The following is a 17,152-nucleotide window of genomic DNA, read 5'->3' as shown; positions in this document are numbered from 1 at the left end:
GTTCACTTTGTTGCCTGAATATGTTTGCTTGAGTTATTGTCCAGCTTTCCTGCAACTTTTCAATACATCATCTGTGCTTCTCATTGTGAAACTGTTATTTACCTGTATCCCTACACCAATTATAGTGGGCTGATGTTTTTTGTTTCATAATTTGCTGTGTATTTTTTTAGCATGCATTAGCATTACTAAGGAGTCAACAGGGCTTGTTGCAAACTCTGAAGCAGACATGTTCTCTACTGAGGTATTAACACTAATCTTGAAAACATATATTATTAACCCACAGACAGTAATGGCTACCTTAGGAGCTGTTATAGTCCATCTTGTAAATTCTTCCTTAGTGCATGGATTATTAACCCTGTAGACCATAATCACTCCTTTGGAGGTGCTAGAGCTATAGTATGGCTATTCAGCTGCCATGCATGGCCACCAAGGGCATGATCAAACTCCCTATGAAGATGACAAAACTGCTTCCATACACCTTGGTAGGAGCAGAACACACACTCCACTATTGAGAGAGGGAAGTTGGCATACATGTGCTCAATAAAAAACCAGGCGAGAGATAAAATAGATTTTTATTAAGGTTACCATGACACTACTTTGGGCTCCTCCAGATCACCTGTTCATTCATCCAGATTTGTTTGTTACAAAGCTTACATGGAGAATAGATGATATGCAGTCTTTAGTGAGCATTCGTTCCAATTTATTTACAATTTATTTACAGAAATTTTATGTGACAATAAGCATTGGTCCAGATTTGCTTCTGTATTAGAAGTTATCCTGTTAACCATTCTTTCACCCTCATACACTTCAGTCCATTTTCCCCTCACTTTCCTAACTGCAAAACCTCTGTGTGCTTTAAAAGAGCATTTGTTGCACAAAGGCAACAGTGTACTTCAATCCACTTTAATTGTGCAAGCCTAACAGCAAGGGAGCACTATTTCCTCCATGTCCTTTTGACCACTGTGTCCAGTTGACCAACCACTGTGGGAACAGGATATTGTGCTACAGGAGTTTTTGGTCTGATGCAGCCAGTCTCTTCTTACATTTTAATGATGGGGCAAAAGAGAAAAATGACTCATGAGATACAGTGGAATCAGGCACCTGCAGATAATCTAACAGAATAAGGGAATTTGGAATTCAGCCTGCCAGGCTGAAGGGGTGATGGAAGAGGAAGAAGAAGCTGGAAGATACTTGTTTTGCCTCAACAGAGACAAAACATCCTTACAAACCCCTCCAGGAAAGAAAGAAAATATTTCATCACCTTCAGTTGTAAGCAAGCCTCTGTGACCTTGGTAGGAAGGTTTGGACAGAATTACCGGGGGAAGAGGGGGATCAGATCGGTTCTCATGAAAGGTAAGAAGTTAGCAGAGGAAATTTGTCTGCAATGCTAGGTTCTTACCTGCTAACTTCTTACCTTTCATGAGAACCGATCTGATCCCCCCTTCCCCCGGTTGTTGTTGTTGTTTAGTCGTTTAGTCGTGTCCGACTCTTCGTGACTCTTCGTGACTCTTCGTGACTCCATGGACCATAGCACGCCAGGCACTCCTGTCTTGCACTGCCTCCCGCAGTTTGGTCAAACTCATGTTCGTAAGTTCGTAAGTTTGTCTGCAATGCTAGGTTTAGAGTACTATTCTTCACCAAACCAGGTAGCTGGATTAGCGTATTGTGGTGATGTAACCCTCACTTAGTAAACTGTATTGGGGATTTTACCTGCTTTGCCTTAGTTCAAATGTGTGGGAATATGTAAAAGGGAGATCCCTGTTCTCCTTGCTACGCCCTCTGTCTTGAAAAGCACACTGAGATTGTACTTTTGCTTGTCACGAACGCGTCCCTGTGTAACACAGAGGCATCTGAGGCCAGCACATTCATGAGTTCCACATTCAGAATATGGGATGAACCTTTCTGATGGCTCAGGCGATCTGATAACTGCAATATACAGAAGCCTGCCTCCTGGGAGGGAGGCACATCTCAACACAGGGTTCAGTATCAAAGATCAGATCATGTCTGCCCCTCTGACATGGTTTCTCCCTTATCACATACGTGTACCCTAGCAAGGTGTGGAAGAAGCCAAGCAATGTGGTGACCTGGCAGGCAGATTACCAAGGCAGCAGCCCAGCCAAGGAATTTTACCAAGGAATTTTGAATTAGCAAATTGATTGATTATTTAATTTCTGTTTTGCTTAATATATTAAAAAGATCTTTAAGGAGAAGCAGCAACAGACAGCTTAAACAAAATGTTAAAAATATGAACACATTAATACAAAGTGAATACTGATTCATTTTCCTTCCAACACACCTTCCCTTACTGTCTCTGGACTTTCAATCAAACAAATTCTCAGCTCACCCACTGGAGTCTCACAACGAGGAGAGTTCCTGCAAACAGTGGATATCACCCTAGTCTCTAGACTTGTTTTTTATGGGCATGTCCAAGGTGGATGGTGTTTCCTTGGGCTGCCCATAGCTGCATTTTGCACACCCAGTTCCAGGTGCAATAGGGGGCCAGAGGATGGGAAAAAGCCCCCCCTTCATCCATGACTCTTCCTTTACTCTCCTTCTCTGCCTTAATTTTAAAAACAGGAATAGTTACTAATAATAGTTAACCATGCTGTATCTGAAAGATTTCTGAAACTAGTGTGTGAGAGGGTTCTGTTTTTTTTAAAGAAACTGTATGAATAGCAGGGTTTTACTTTTAATTTTAAAACTAATTAAATACCAAAATGTGATCCTTATTTTTTGTGGATAATTCGTAATTTCATTTTAAAATTAAAACTCCAAATTTTTAAAGCGGGTTTCACACCAGTGTAATAAGATACTTCCCGGAAGTCTGAAAATCACTGTATGTCTAATAATAATATAAAAAGCACCAAAGAGTCAGTGTTAAAAAATAATACTATTTGGTTCCCACCATGACTTCACAAATTGTCGCTTTGGCTGAAAAGGATAAGATCATCTGTGATGTTGATAAAGCGGTATTCTTGGAGACTCACAGGGTACCATCAATCAAGTGCCTTTTTCGTTGGCTTCTTCTGTTGACGTTCCAATATTACAACAGCAAATCATAATCCTAGCAAAGTAAATAGGCTCTGGGGAGAAGGAGCCATAAATTGGGCCTGCCTTGATCAAATGAACTCTATCATGAAGGTCTCTTAAGTGCTGAATGCCATTCACTTTCCAGAAGAGGGGGAGGAATTCAAATTTGAAGGAGGTGGGTGGGCTGAATTGAAATGCAGCAAATTAAAAGCTAAGGGCCAAGCAGATTAAGGAATAGGCTGGATTTGTAGCAGTAATTAGCATCATTATATCTAGTGAGTTATTGCTGTGTGTTGTGTTTGCTTAGCAGCCCCTCCCAGCCAGCTTATTATTTGTTTAGCTTCTTCTTCTTCTTCTTCTTCTTCTTCTTCTTCTTCTTCTTCTTCTTCTTCTTCTTCTTCTTCTTCTTCTTCTTCTTCTTCTTCTTCTTCTTCTTCTTCTTCTTCTTCTTCTTCTTCTTCTTCTTCTTCTTCTTCTTCTTCTCAATTTTGTGGCCCTCTTTCTGGTTTCTATCAACCCTTGCCATCAAAGCTGCTTCCTGAACATCTAGGGAGTCTGGCATGTGAAACACCTATGGGCTTTCTTTCCCTCCAGTAATGCATCTATAATAATGCAATTAGTGAAAAATGGGTCTTTGTTATCTACTAAAACCCCCCCAGCTTTGCTTGATTTGCTAAGCAAAAGTTTGTTTGACTTTGATTTTTATTTTTTTGCTTAGCTTGGTTTTCTAAGTTTGGTTACTGAAATCTGGACCCAACAAATTGTTTTCAAAAGACAAACACACACGACAGAACTAAGCAGGTGAGGTGGCCAGTTAGCAACACTATGATCATACTAAACCATACTAGAAGCCTCACTTTGGTTAACTCACTACACTGTTTTATTTATTCAAAAAATATTTTCAAACTGCTCTTCATCCTTTTGGAGACCAGAGCGGTAGTTAGTCATAGTATAATAGTATAGTGTAATAAACACAAAATTAATAAACACAAAATTTAAAGCAGCAGAATAACAGCATAAATGGTACATAGGATGCCTGGGTGAATAAAATGGTTTCAACCTAGTTCGAAAACGACAATAAAGGACTGGAATAAGGATTTGAAGAGGGAAGGGAAACCTGGGTATGCTACCCTCACAGTAGACTCTCTTAACATGTAAGAAGCACAAACCCTCCAACATTTCTCTGATGAAAATAAGGACATCCAATCTTACTAATACTAATACTAATAATTTTATTATTTATACTCTCCCCCTCTGAGTGGGTAGCCCCATTGAATGGGTAGTCAGCAGCTTCCAACATATATATAAAAATCAAACATTAAAAAAACCTTCTCTATACAGGGCTACCTTCAGGTGTTTTCTAAAGGTTGTATAGTTACTTATCTCCTTGGCTCAGCGGTTGCATAGCTGCATATCCTTCAACATTTCTCAGATGAAAATAGGAATGTCCTAAGGAAAAGTGGGGCATTCCGAGATCCAATCAGAAACTCGGATGGTTTCTGTAAACCATTCCCGTACTGTCCCTGGAAAACAGGGACACTTGGAGGGTCAGAGTTTGCAAACAGTTCTCTTCCTGTGATCTTCTTGGGGTGAACAGTGCAAAGTGAGAATGTCCTTGCAGAAGGGTGATGAAGCTGTGGCAAATGCCTAGCCTTGCCAGTCCCTGGAGCCATGCAGCTGAATGGTTAATTCAGTCCTGGATCTCCGTGACACAAGCAATCCAATCCTGCTCCTAATGAAGTCGGCAGTAAAAGTCTAGCTGATTTCAACAGAGCACAACAGCAGCAGAGTGAAGCCCTGGCAGTTTGTGCTATTTCATTATGCTAAAGGTCCACCCTCCAGTTAGGTTCCCAAACTATTTACAACAGTCCTCCCGGATGCACAGGTGTCGGAAATGCAGCACACACTATTGCACTGAAAAAGTAACTTTGACAGGCCTAATTTACCGAGACGGATTTATGTGACAGCGTAAACAAATCATTCTTGTCAAATTCTATATTGAAAATGGAGTAAATTGATTGCAGAGTCAAGTGCACTAGTAATTTCAGGGAGAATTGTGAGTTCATTTGTAAAACTTTGTGGCAACAACAGAATACAACTCCCTCTCCCCGCCATAGTGCTGGTCGTTGTACTTGAAGAGAGATTCCCCCCCCCCTCTTCCTATTGGCAGTGCTTTTCCTGCTCTGCCTTATAGCTGTATGTTCAGGGAAGTAACATGAGAATTCTCCAGAGATCCTTTGTACAAATACACAGCGGAGATCAACAAGAAATCCTCTGAGTGAACAAAACATTCTCTGTGTGTTTTCTAACTCCTCTAGCAGCAGAACATGGTGGCAGATGAAAGAATAGCATGTAGATTTCAGATGGGAATCATTTCTGTGTTAAGGAAGAATGACAGAAGCCATGATAGAAAGGGAAGGAAATAAGTACTGTATATATGGCTAGCAAACAATGAGCCATGTGCTGGGACCTTGCACGCATTTATGCTTGTTAAATATTGTTAAAAGTTAATGCCCTTGACTCAGCTGTAACTATGAGCAATAAGTCGCACAGAACCGGTTATGATGTGGATACGCTTTCTCATACCGCTCAGGAGACACATGCAATCAGTTCAATGGGTGATGCACACCCAAATTGTCATGTACACAGGCTGCAAATATGGGCAATCCATGCAGAGATCTCCCTTGGTGGATTGGGGCAAGTGTGTGCAGGGTTGCGAGGGCTCAGTCTTGTTAGTTTAGAGGCAGTAACACTCTTCTTTGGTGTAATATAGAGTTTGATGTAATATAGAGTGGCTGGGGGAACCCGGCCAGATGGGCGGGGTATAAATAATAAATTATATTTAATATAATATAAAATATATATTATTATTAATATAAATAATAAATTATTATTATTATTATATTATAATATTTGTTGGAAGCTGCCAGAGTAGCAGGGGATAATAAATTCTTCTTCTTCTTCTTCTTCTTCTTCTTCTTCTTCTTCTTCTTCTTCTTCTTCTTCTTCTTCTTCTTCTTCTTCTTCTTCTTCTTCTTCTTCTTCCACTTCCTTAAGCTAACCAGTGGCTGTGTACACTTGACTGTTAACCGGGCTCCAGTTCGCTCCTACTACGGGTCCCTGAAGCCATGCATGCAGGGCTGTCTCAAGCAGGTTGGGCGCCCTGGTGCTGAGGCGCGGAGATCGCTCCAGTGCCCCCGCCCTCGCAGTGCGCAGCACGGCTTCCACGCGGCTTCGCCGTGCAGCGCCCCCCCTGCCGGCCCGGCGCCCTGGCGCCTCGCGCCACCGGGACTTCACCTAGAGCTGGGCCTGCATGCATATTAGCCAGAATCCATACCTATTTGGCAGTTTTCTAGACCCTCCAACATTTCTCCGATGAAAATAGAGATGTCCCATTCCAAAATGATAATTTTACTAGTTATATGTCACACATATTACTGGGTTGCCCCGGCCACTCTGGGCAGCTTCCAAATATATAAAAACATAATACAACATTAAACATTTTTTTTAAAAAACAAAACCCTTCCCTATGCAGGGCTGCCTTCAGATGCCTCAGGGGTTGGATAACTCCATACCCTCCAACATTTCTCCGAGGAAAATAGGGACATCCTAAGGAAAAGTGGGACATTCCGGGATCAAATCAGAAACTGGGATGGCTTCTCCAAATCAGGGACGTTCCTGGAAAATAGGGACACTTGGAGGGTTTGGTTTCCTGAGAAATTCTTCTGTTCAAACCAGCTTCCATCCAATTTGAATCCATAAACCACATTCATGCGCATATCTGAGGCAGCTGCTGCACATGCCAACTTTATAAACAGGTTGGAGGGTTACAGGTGTGGAGAAGCAGGGGAAGACATCCTTGCTCCCTCTATGGTGTGTATAGCAATGTGGAGATGCAACTTGAAAGACAGTGAGGGGGTGGCGGGGGTTGACCTTAATGGTTTTGAAGCCACTAATGTTTACATATCCTGAGAGAGGCAGCTCCCAGGAACTGCAGTGACAGGCAGCAGGTCCTGATATAGGAGAGGGAAAGTTGCAGGAAGGGAAACTTTATAGGAAGCATGGTGTCGGGGAATGGCAATGTACAGTATTTGGGATATGCAAACATATGAAGAACTTGATCTCTATGATAGGTTGAAGTCTCACATAAGGTTACATAAAGGGAATGTGAATATTTGGGGCACCTAAAGAGGCATTGGGTCTAGTACCCCGCAGTACTAAAACTCTTTCCTTTTGTGGTTCATCAGAACTCTGACCCCAATCTAGAATCATGGAATTGCAGCATTGGAAGGAACCAGGAGGGTCATCTAGTCCAACCCCCTGCAATGCAGGGATCTTTTGCGCAACCTGAGGCTCAAAACAATGAGCCTGAGATTGAGAGTCTTATGCAAGTGGGTGACAAAAGACCTGTCTGTTATTCCAGATCAATAATATTTGACAAGGATTAAGCGCATGTAATTAAGTATAGGTGTGAAGGATGCTCTATGCTTGTTGGCATGTGTTCTTTTTAAAATCAACATTTTATCTGTTGAGGCTACAATCCTATTTGCACTTACATGGGAGTAAGTGCCATTGAACTCAATCAGACTTCCTTCAGAGCAAATATTCATAGGATTGCATTGTAAACTGGGTAAAGTGTTTTAAATGTTTTCTAGTATTTAAATTAAGTGGATTGACCCCCCTATCCACATCATTCCCCCCCACCCCATACACCATTGTCCCTTATGCATTTCTGCCTCATTTTTAGCAATGACTTTCACAAATAAGATCACAGGGGTCAATATCATCTAACAAGATACCATGGGGCAATACGGGATTATGGCTGCGCACATATTACCAGTTTAGGTCATTCTTTTTCTTCATTCAGATAAAATGTGGCTTGGAAAAAAGTGAATCCAAACCCAATATTTCCCAGGAAACAACAGGATAGATGTGAATTGTGCTTAAAGTTGTGTGTACACTGGTTCCCAAACTAGCAGCCAGGGGCGGAGGAAGGGGGTTGCGGTAGGAACGGGGCGCCCCAGGTGTCACCCCTGAGAGGGAAGTGACAAAATGCCAGGCCACACTCACCGTGGCTCCTGCAGCGCCTGAGCCACGCATCTCTCCTGGGAGAGACGCACTGGCTTGGGCACACGCAGGCTCTGTGCTGCCCAAACGGTCTGCCCTCCCCCAGTTGTAGGGTGGCTGAGTAGGCAAGCAGATTCTGGAGGCCCTGCTGTGCACCCTGCGGCTCGCCCTGCCCTCGCCCCACCCCTATGGGCAGCTCGCCCCACCCCTGGGCACGCCACCCCAGGTGCCCGAGCGGCTTCCTCCGCTGCTGCTAGCAGCAGGATTGCAAGGGATGCAGAGCAATCAGGAACATGTACACAGCTTAAGTAGCAGTGTGGTAGCATCTCTAAACTTCATCAAGTACTTGAAAATGTGGGAGCCCGCATAGCCAATCAAATAGTGTGTTATTAGGCAGTGATTATGGACATGCTGATATCACTGAGCACATAATGCTGTTTTCATGTCATTTGTAAACCACTATGAAATACTTTTGGAGTGTGTGTCGGTGTGGGTGGGTGTATGAAATGTGGTATAACAATTTGGCAAATAAATAAATAAGCATGAGGACAGAGAGAGAAAAGGTTTACAGACTGGCATTTGCTTTTATATTATTCTTAAAATGCTGTTTGTAATCCACCTTGTAATCCACCTTGTAAGGATTTTGTCCACAGGGTCGTATATGTTTTAGCAAGAGAGAAAATGATTGGGAACCTAACATCTGAGGAAAAATAAATTCTCAAAATAAGTACTTGTTTTCAACAGTAAAACTGGCTAAGATTTATCATAAACAAGATAATAAATATTGGAAATGTAAGAAAGTGGAAGGAACCTTTTACCATATGTGGTGGACATGCCCCCAAGTAAAGAGCTTCTGGGATAAGATTTATAATGAGTTGAAGAAAGTGTTTAAAAACACGTTTATTAAGTATCCAGAAGCTTTTTTTACTTGGTATTACAAGAAAGGAACTACCTAAGAAAGATATTACCTTTTTTCTGTATGCCACAACAGCAGCTAGAATTGTATTAGCAAGGAATTGGAAATCTGAAGATATACCCACGGTAGACAACTGGCAGATGAAGCTGATAGAATTCATGGAACTGTCTGAGTTGACTCCGGGACCGGGGAGAAGAATCAGTGGACGAAGATTGGAAGAAATTTAAAGTTTATTTAGAGAAGAATTGTAAGATTAGAAATATTTAATAAAGGATCTGGGAGTAAAAGGAGGTTGCAGAAGTAAGATAAATTAATGTATTATGTGTGGAGATTTAGATATATGATAGGATGTTATTATGCTCTTAAGATTAAAATTATATCATGAGGTTTTGGAAATTGTTGATTGAAAAGGGATTAAGAGTAATGAATGAAATCTTTATTACAGCCAAAGGCCCACAATATAATCTTATGCAACACAATGTACAAAAACACTGGGCAAGACAGGATAAAATAAAGCAAGAGTAAATAAAGTTAAAAAAGGACTTAAAAATTCAATACAGTACATATAAACAGATATAATTTGCAAGAATTCCTTGGCTAAAATAGATGGAACAGTACGTTTGTTTCGACAAGTTTCCACTATAAATCGGGTAATAGAACAGATTTTCAGTAATCATGAAGCAAACCATTTTTCCTTTTGTATGAGGGAACTGTAACCAAATATCTTGCTACTAGCAGTGTTCTGCTAGGGTCGCTGTCTTGTAGCAGATATGTTAACTGAGACTCCAAGTTCTCAGTCAAACTTTCTGTTATTAAGGGAAGTAGAAATCTGGTCCGGGAGTCCGTGTGCAAGGGACAACAGAATAATATATGATGGAGAGATTCTATAGTTTTGTTATCACATGCACATAATGCTGAAATTTGTCCTTTAGTAAACCTATTGCCCATAACATTGGATGGAAAAACGTTAAATCTTGCTTTAGTAAAAGCAAATCTGTGGGCCGCAACAGATAAAGATGACAAATAAGATGGAATCTGTGGTGTAAGCCGTATACCAAGATTCAGTGGTGAGCATGTACCACTTCCCATTATGACATTTTGTTGGAGATCAAACTCATCTAGTTTTTGCGTAAGTGTTCTGTTGGCCGAGGCGAGATCTAGTTTCAATAGGTCCGATGGAGACAGTCCATAGGACACGATTTTTGTATGTATCTTCTCTGCCCATGGGCTAGCGAATTCGTCTCGCCAGAGACATTGAATAAGATAGAGTTTGGAAAGTCTGTGTCGCAAGGACAACCAATAACAAAAAATACGCCTCCATAGGGCGTTTTCTAGAGAAGGGATTTTTAATTCTAAGCGAATGGCTGAATTGCTCACACACTGGGGCAGTTTTAACAGACGTCTCAGAAATTGATTTTGGACTATCTCCAAGGACATCAGGTTTACAGAGGCCCCCCATAACGGGGCAGCATAGGTCATTGTCGCGATCACTTTAGCATTATATACCTTTAAGGCTGATGGGACATGAAGAGCTCCGTCAGAAAAGAAAAAGCGCAACAGTGCGAACGAAAGAGCTTTGGCCTTATTTAGGGTATATGCGATATGTGCCTTCCAGCCCATGTTGTATTGAAAGTAGACACCCAGATATTGAAATTTGTGGACCTGTTCAATGGGTTTCCCCTCCAGTTCCCACTTATAGGTTTTCCGACTTCTTGAAAAAATTAAAACCTTTGATTTGGCTTGATTTATAGTAAGGAAATTTGATTTACAATATGAAGCAAAAATTTTAAGGGCCCTCCTAAGTCCGACTCTTGAGAAAGAGAGAATCACGGCATCATCTGCGTATAACAGCAATGGACATCTATAATTTGCCAGGCGGGGGGCGTGGATGACTAGTTGGGATTCGGCTAAGGGTGCCCTCATGTCACTGATAAATAAATTAAACAGGAAAGGGGCTAAAATACACCCCTGTCTGACTCCTCTATTGATAGATACAGGATTTGTAAGGTCACCAGCAGGAGTGATCCTCACCCTGGCAGCCGACCCTTCGTGGAGTTGAATCATCAGCCACAGTAGCCTTCCATCTATGCCCCAGCGTGCCAGTTTTTCCCATAATAACCTTCTAGGTATACTATCAAACGTGGCCTTTAGATCTATGAAGGCCGCACAAAGCTGGCCTCGCGTTGGGAATGAATATTTCCGAGCTAAATGATACAGAACTATTGCATGGTCCGTAGTTGAATGATTTGGTCTAAATCCAGCTTGTTCAGAGCCAATCAGCTGGTTTTCATCGGACCATTGAACAAGTCTGGTTAAAAGAAAACGTGCATATATTTTCCCAATAATTGACAAAAGACTGATATTTCTGTAGTTCCCCGGATCATCTGGGGAACCTTTTTTATAGATTGGGACTATGATGGCATCCTTCCACGTTTTAGGTATGAGACCAGTAGCATTTATAAGCATCGTAAATAACAGCAAGAAATTTTGCCCACCAGGCAGGGTGAAGTTTTATGGCCTCCGCTGGGACCAGATCGGGTCCGGGGGCTTTACCAGTTTTTAGTTTGGAGATTAAGTCTAAAATTTCATCCGGTTCAGTATTTGGCCAGATGGGTAGGTGCTTGATTAAATCATCAGAAGAATGAGTAGAAGGTTCTGTCAACGAAAAATATTTCTTTAGAAATAATTCCCAAACCGGGGCAGGGATAACTGTCAAAGGGTACTTCTTTGATCTTCTATTAACCAGATGCCAGAATTCCCGTGAACTTTGAGATCGGGAGGCAGCAATTAGCGCCTGCCATCGATTTTTTTTGCCACTCATATTTGGCAATTTTCTGTACCTGCTTATATGCAGTTTTTGCTTGCTGATAATTCGGAGGCAATACTAAAGCACCAGATGATTTGTAATCATTATAAATGGCACAAAGGTAAGATCTAGCCTGCTTGCATTATAGATTAAACCAAGGAGCACCAGCCTTAAAATGAATCCGATTTACCCGATGTGCTGGTACTGTAAAAAAGGATGTAAAATCTTCCATGAATGAGGAAAATAAATTCAAAGTATTGTTATATTCAGATGAGTCTAACGTGGGAACGATATCAATTTGAACTATTTCTTTTTGGAAGAATTCCATATATTTTTGGGCCTGGACTACGGACCATTTTATTCCTCTCACTTGGGTGACAGCATTTATTCCCAAATGTGTGGGATGCATAGTCTCAACCGGCTGCCAATCCAAGGAGAGTTTGGCAACCAAGGGGAGGTGGTCACTTAGCTGAACATTTTCTATTTTAAAATAAAGAAAATTTGAGAATAAATCCCTAGAGACTATTAAGTAATCGAGAACACTGTTTGAGATTGTACTCAAATGGGTGAATTCGCCAGGAATATCAGGGGGACAATTACCATTTAAGATAATTAGGTTTAGACGAATTATCAATTGATACAGAAGATTTAGATATATGATAGGATGTTATTATGCTCTTAAGATTAAAATTATATCATGAGGTTTTGGAAATTGTTGATTGAAAAGATTAAAATTATATCATGAGGTTTTGGAAATTGTTGATTGAAAAGGGATTAAGAGTAATATTTAGATTAGATAATTATGAAATAGAATGTTATTAAGATTTAGAAAGTGCTAAGTAAGTGATATATAGAAACGTAGGCAGGAAGGAAGGAGGAAGTTGACAAAGATACGGAATATAAGATTGAGTGAAAATTTAATTGTTTTCGTAGTTATGTACTGTATTGTTATGTTTTTATTTTTGTTGTTTTTTATTGTTTGTATATGTTAGTTGTTTTCAATGTTTTGTTATTATAAAAAAAACAATATATATTAAAAAAACTTGGTTTCTTCTCTGCTAGGCAAAAGAGGGAAATATAAGAGAAAAACAGATCATAACCCTTGGCTCCTGACCAGCTAACTCTTCTCTAAGTAGAGAAAATCGAGCCAGTAAGTTATGCAACATGGGCATTTCTGGAGGTCTTTGGGGTCAGCTTCACTAATCCCCCTCTTGCTTGCTTTCAGAATGTTACTTGAAGGTACAAGGCATGTAAAAGACGGACTAAAATGAAGTGTGCCGCACATAGCAATTCATAAGAAAAAATAACCAACACAGCACTGGACGGAATGAGAATTTTCTTTAAAAAAAAAAGTGAAGGGGGAGGCTAAACCTTCTGGTGCTGTTGGCAAACAGTACTGAATATTTGGTTGCTGAGGATGTCTTTGTCCTCTTTCAATATTTTATTAGATTTGTATTAGCTTCTTCCTTCAATTGAATCCTTGGATTCAAATGTCAAGTGAACCCCACAATATATTCCCATTTTTGGGATCTCTGGTACGTTTTTAAACCTGAGTAGCAAAGAACCTTCTGCTTCCCAGGAAAAGTAATTCCTCCTGTCTTGCTAATATTCACCCTTTGTATTAATCTTTCAGAGATTTCTAAGGTCAATATGAAGTAAGGAAACAGAGCATTAAATTTCTAAAATCAATAGCATGTACATAAATTGACATTCATTACTCTACAGCAATTTCCAGTTTCTCCTTGATTGATTAAAGCCAGGGGTTGAAAATAAGTGCTTTCCCCCTGCCTGGAGAAATTCCCAATTGTCCATGCTGTGAACCTTCCATTATGAGACATGAGACAGCGGTAGCAGTCCATGGTTCATTTCACACTGCCACAAAATAGACTTGTCATTCCACAATCGAAAGTAAGAAACCTGATGGAAGAGCAATGTGTCAAAAACTTGTCAAAAGAGGGCTTGTGCTCAATGCAATAGAGAACAAGGAAGCTGTGCTTGGACATTTATGCCAGCCAGCTTTTGCACACAGGCGATAATGCACAAAAATTATCCCTGCAATTTGTTACTTACCGTTCAAATGTGCTATTGAACAGCTACTCACATTTTTCTTGCTAATTAATCCCGAGCCCACATTAATTTATAGAAGGTAAACATTTGCAATACAGATGAAATGAGTCAATTTAGAAAAGCCAAAGAAGCAAAAACACTTGACTAAAGAGCTGCTTAAATGAACAATAAATAAATGAAAAGTAGATTTTGTTTGTTTGTTCTGAGACCAAAGGCTTATCTACACACCCCCTTGTTCTGTTGCAGTGGCCTTGGGGGAAACTGCTCTTTAGTGCTACATTGAAACAAACAGCAACTGGATTTTCTCCAGATGGCTGTTTATTCCAGTTTAGAGCTAAGGGATGTGTTTTCTCTGAGAAAGGAGAAAGCAAGTGGAAAACCACCCTGATCCGTGCTTTCTAGGCAGTGGACAAGTGGAAGTGTGGACTTGCCCTAAGAAGATAAGAAGGTACAAAGTGTTTTGTCAACAAAAGTACAGGATGCTAGCCTTAAATGCAGCCATCCCAGCTGTCAAAAGAATATACTGATTCACACATTTATTTGGAGGCCTGTCCCTACATTATGACTTTGTTGGCATGGTCAAGAAACTCAAACCATGAGGGGTAGCCCCTTCCCAGAAATGGTTTCTCACATGATTAGGAGCCCAGAACCCATGTAATTTTGCATCCTTTGGTAATTCTGCTCAGGACCATAGCTAGGGGTGGTGAGGTGGGCCCCCGCCAGGGGTGCAGGCGATGCCCCCCCCCCCCGCAAAATTGGCTAAAATATGTCCATAAATATAAATATCAATTATTGCCTCATAAGAAATGGTTTTAAATAGAGGGTGAATGGGTGGAAGGGGGTGTGGAGGTTGGAGGAGAGGCAGAAATAAGAGTTAATTTGTCTGTGGGTAAGGGCTGCGAGCTGGACGTTGTGCCAGGGGCACAAGATCACCTAGCTATGGCTCTGATTCCTCTACCAACATAAAATAGGAATAACTCTTTTTCAGAAGAAGAAGAAAAGAGGTGCCAATACTCACCATGGAGTTGCTATAGTAAGTGCAACTCATTTAACACGGGGGGGGGGTGCTAGTACTGTGTACCTTTGAGTACCCCTAGAAAAGAAGTACTGGGAATAACAAACATTTTGTATGGTGAAATGGGTTATTTTTTTATTTAAAAAAAACACACCATTGAACCCACTGCAAAATTGTGGTTACTTTGGCATAGTGAGTCTTAATCTGGGCAGGTGGCAGTCAGATAACCACTTTGGTTCATATTCACCATACTTCAGTTGTTTGGTTGACCCAATGTTTCCTTGCAAAGCATAGCAAATCATGGGTACTGTGAATGTAAACAGACAAGAGTCCATAGATAACACAAAAAGTCCCTAAACAGAAATTGTAGCTAAATCTGTAGAAACTACATTTGTTTGTGGTCAACTCAAAGACAACCTTGAATGCTTGGCTGGCTGACTAAATTCCCTTCAGGCTAGCGTTTTCCGTCAGAGCAGCATAGTGGCTGGCTGTCCAACAGTTAGCTCCCACATGATTTTCAGTAACTTACATGCTCATTAAAAAATATCAAATAGATGTAAAGAACTATTATATTAAACATAATAAACAACGGATAAAAAAATTGTGCATATGCACACATATAGTACAACACTAATTAAATAAATAATATCTCATTAGTTAGCAGCTTTCATTTTATTCTCAACTTCTTCCCTGAATATTATATTTATATCATGTGAGGAGGGTAACGATGGAAGTGATGAAGGGCAGGGTGGAATTTTGCAGATCAGGTATCATTAACAGGATGTTCCTCTTTGCACAAGTACTTACTGTATTATCCTGTGTATAAGACGACCCCCTTTTTTTAAACCCAAAATTAATAAATCAATATTTTAAATATCAAACAGAACAACTTTGATATTTTATTAAATATTCATAGCACCAGCACTGGCGTAGCAACCCCCAGGGGCACCTGGGGGTCAGGTGTGTGTGTGTGTGTGCATGTGGGGGGGGCAGTAGCGGAGCTTGCCCCACCAACACCCGAGACTAATTTTTTAAAGCAAAAAAACATTGTCTTATATGTGGAAAAATATGGTAAATACATGAGCAAACCATCGAAAATGAAATCCGGATGGGTCCAGAATCAGAGTATTCAATTCTCTATTTTTTTTATTTTCCAGTGTTGACCCCTGACAACTATAAACATCGTTGGCAACATGGGAGAAAAGCATACTTCTAAGTTAAGTTTCTTGTTTGCAGCCTCCCACTCCACTAAACATTTCTACCAGTTCAAATGTTGCAACATTAGTCCATTTAATTGCAATCTGCACAAAATAATCTATGGAAGTGTAGTACAGCTGACAAGGCTTTGAGAAACCAAAAATCGTGTATGTATTTATCCTTTCTGCCTTCAGGAGGAGATATAATTTGTTCCCTGTCATGCTATGATGACACCAAGGAAATTGGAGGAGCAAAGAAAGCTCCGAACAAGTATGTGTGTGAGAAGATTATAAAAATTACTTGTTTTTAAACTTCGGTTTCCTAGCAATTTTCCTCTATCAATGATTTGCAAACAGGTTCTATTCCTCACTTTAAAAAATTCTCAGAGCAATTGCATTCTGTTTCCCATTTAAAAGACCTTGCTGATTGAATTGAGCCATTGGTTTTAAGCGCTTTTACCCTTCAATTTTAATTCTTGCAAATTCCTACCCTGAAGACGTTCCTCTCTATAACACTTGGAACTACAGTGTGTGTGTGTGTTCTTGACATGGTTTTTTTTTAAAAAAAATACTCTTCTTAATTCACATTTGATTCTCTGTCAGAATATCTTCCGACTTTTTATAGAATAAAAACAACACTTCTGCTCATTTGTGTGAAATGCTCTTCAAATTTTGTTTTTTTTGGGGGGGGGGGGACTTGTCTATCTGACAAAAGTCAAGTATGTTTTGCAATTTTCATGTGGAGGTTATTTTAATTAAGCTTTAAGTGTGGGGCCTGTATTACCTCAGAGGCATAAGTGCAAACTAGCCCTCTGTGTTGTACCCAATGGTTATTATTGAATGAACAACAACAACAATTAATTAATTTATGCATCACTTTCTCTGAGACATCTCAAAGCGATTTAAAGTTCAATGAATCTAAAACAACCACATAGAAGCAATTAAGACAACTGCATATATTAAAACTAAAAAAACAACAACCTAGAAAACAATTAGAAAACACCAATGACATATATAAAATCAATTTCAAATCCAGTACTGATACCCAAAAATAT

General features: G+C 40.2%; 1 long non-coding RNA gene across 3 annotated transcripts in view; it reads left to right on the top strand.

The window, feature by feature from the left end:
• The window catches only part of LOC118084028 (uncharacterized), a 44,139-nt gene extending 27,386 nt beyond the window's left edge, over positions 1-16,753 (top strand). For all 3 annotated transcript variants that reach the window (XR_004692455.3, XR_015948639.1, XR_015948638.1), the window contains exons 2-5: positions 12,882-12,969; positions 14,133-14,334; positions 14,875-14,919; positions 16,059-16,753. This is a non-coding gene — a long non-coding RNA (uncharacterized LOC118084028). The remainder of the gene's footprint in view (positions 1-12,881; positions 12,970-14,132; positions 14,335-14,874; positions 14,920-16,058) is intronic.
• The last annotated feature ends 399 nt before the right edge of the window (positions 16,754-17,152 follow it).

Source organism: Zootoca vivipara, chromosome Z2, assembly GCF_965207765.1.
Source record: "Zootoca vivipara chromosome Z2, rZooViv2.hap1.1, whole genome shotgun sequence".
Taxonomy (NCBI): domain Eukaryota; kingdom Metazoa; phylum Chordata; class Lepidosauria; order Squamata; family Lacertidae; genus Zootoca; species Zootoca vivipara.
Note: the sequence above shows the minus strand (reverse complement) of the source record. Positions and strands in the feature narration are given on the sequence as shown.